This window comes from Rhinopithecus bieti, unplaced genomic scaffold, assembly GCF_001698545.2.
Source record: "Rhinopithecus bieti isolate Rb0 unplaced genomic scaffold, ASM169854v2 scaffold_4640, whole genome shotgun sequence".
Classification (NCBI taxonomy): Eukaryota; Metazoa; Chordata; class Mammalia; order Primates; family Cercopithecidae; genus Rhinopithecus; species Rhinopithecus bieti.
In genome coordinates this window covers 1,470,721-1,473,298 of record NW_016804643.1, presented here as the reverse complement: position 1 = coordinate 1,473,298, position 2,578 = coordinate 1,470,721, and the positions used below count along the sequence as shown (strand labels likewise).

General features: G+C 33.2%; 1 protein-coding gene across 2 annotated transcripts in view; it reads right to left on the bottom strand.

Annotated features, from left to right (window-relative positions):
• Positions 1-2,578, bottom strand: part of ZPLD1 (zona pellucida like domain containing 1) — a 272,321-nt gene that overhangs the window by 103,828 nt on the left and 165,915 nt on the right. The gene's annotated exons all lie outside the window — the stretch shown is intronic.

The following is a 2,578-nucleotide window of genomic DNA, read 5'->3' as shown; positions in this document are numbered from 1 at the left end:
CTTGAATCTAGGAAGTGGAGGTTGCAGTGAGCTGAGATTGCGCCACTGCCCTCCAGCCTGGGCGACAGAGTGAAACTCCGTCTCAAAAAAAAAAACATTTCTCAGAACTGAAGGACATGAATCTTAAGATTGAAATAGTGGATGAGTGCTTAGAATAATGAAAAATTACAACTAGACATTTTATTGTAAAATTTTGTAGTGCCAAATATAAAAAAGAAAATTCAAAAAGTTTCAGAAGGGATTAAAATTTACATACAGGTCAACAAAAATGACCAACAAAAGACTTACCCATAAATATTGGATGCTAAAAAGTAGTACAATAATGCCTTTGAAATATGAGAGAAAATGATTCTTAACCTAGAAGGAAGTCCCAGGATTACAACTTTGATCCAAGAGCCAGTCCTGATTGTTAGAGCCTGAAAATGGGCCAGTGATTGAGTATAGTGGTCTCTGACAAAGAAAGTCGAGAAAAAATACCTAATATAATTTTTTTTAAATGATGACAGAATACAAAAGAGGTGAAGAAATGTGAGAGCATCTCAATATACAAATGCCTGATAGGGTTTACAATGTGTAATTCTCTATAGTCAGATGAATGTGAAAACCATATATTAGCTATCACATTTTAAAACTAATCTATAGGTAAAATACAGAAGACATGAAAAATGGAATGTGTTTTTATCAACTGTGATGATGCAAAAGTAAAAATAGGAGATTTGGGGAAACTTGGGACAATGGAAGAGAAGGCCACAGGCAGTCACATCCTCATCTTATAAAATGAAGAGTCGAGAGAGCCAGCTCACAGTTAATGTACAGGAAAGAACGATGGAGCCACATAATTAAAATTAGAAAAGTAGCCAGTACACAACTGAAAAATAATAATGTAATTTAATGGAAGTATAGAGGAAATGACGGAGGAGAGTAGATAGCTAAATCTTTGTCATCATTGCAGAAAAGAAATAGACAGAAAAAAATATTCCATCAAGAAATAACAGCATAATCATCTGATTAAAAATGCTAAGATAACAACTGGGATGGCCAAAAGGATTAAAAATGGATACTTCTGGAGAGGGAAGCTAGGGTTCTTAAGTTTTGTTTTATTGTAAATAATTGTTCGTGACTTGACTTTTAAATTGGCATACATATTTCTTTAATGACTAAAAATATGTTTAAGTAAAACCTATAACTACCAAAATGTAATAATGAATGTACTAACATTTAATATACTAACCTTCTAAACATTATGATTTCAATTTGTCTTTAATATATTCACTTGCTTCAGAAGCCTAACTTTGGGGTGATGAGACACATGCACTATTTTTACGTAACATTTTATCTTATATATTTTCAAAATATCTGGGAAGCCACAAACAACCCGTTAGGTTCTGAAATTACTGATCAAAGTAAATTTTGGAAATTACTGATAAAGAATACATTTTCAAAAGTAAACTAATTTTCCCATAAAACTTTACAAACTAGGAGAATACAAAATAGATTTGCCTATGATGAAAGAATTAAAAAATGCTTTTAAATGTACTCTTAGAAATGTGGAATTTATAGACTGGAGAGTGACCCACTGGGGCATTCCTGGAGGAAAAGTTCTCAAACACAGCTACACAACAGAGCCACCTGTATTTGGAAAAAAAAAAGACCCACTTACATCAATTTTCTGGAGGTGGAGGCCCAGGCATAGGTATTTTTTAAAAGTCTCCAGGTGAATCTGAAGTGACACCAAGGTTAAAAACTACTGTCCTAAATGAGGCTATTTCCTAGTATTTCCATGAGGAATGTCTTTTGAGCATTTCGTGGATAATTTACGTGTTTTGCATTGGGAGAAGAAAATCAGTCAAGGAGTGGAGAAAATGGGGTGTGATGATTTCTTGCAAGTGATAAAAACAACAATCAACATAGAGACACTGTTGGCTCGAAGAAACCCACTAGTCAAGTTTACTAGTCCAGTGGAGAGCAGAGAGGTTGAGGTTGACATTTCTGGGAACCAGACAAGAGGAAGGAGGAGAGAAGTTTCATGATGTAATCAGGTGTCTGGCTTGTGGCTATCACCCTGTTTTAAATGTATATTCATGGCCCTGTGTACTACTAAAACTAAATCATGTTTGCAAATAATATTTATATTAATAAATGTAATGCATAGCATAATTCAGACAAATCCTATGAGTGATGTCCCAAGAAATAAGTTTAGAAAGCAAAATAAATCTTAACATCGGTGATTTTGGCACATGATTCTGGGTAGTGCTGTTAACTTTGTAAAGGTTGAGAATATTACATTATTTAACTATAACTCAGTAGTCTTCACTGGTGTATACACAAGTATTTAAATATGCACCATAAGCTACAGCCCTTTGTAAATATACAAAATGTAGCATTTCGTTTATCTTTGTAATAATGTGTTTAGGTATTCATAAAGACTACAAGGAATGTATTTCAAGGATCATTTATGTTTTGTAGAATTCCTGAAAGTCCCCAGGAATTCCAATTGCTTATTGGAAAAATCCAAAGACTAATATATGTCAGAAAGTTTAAAACATTACAACTTTCCTTTTTTTTTTTTTTTTTTTTT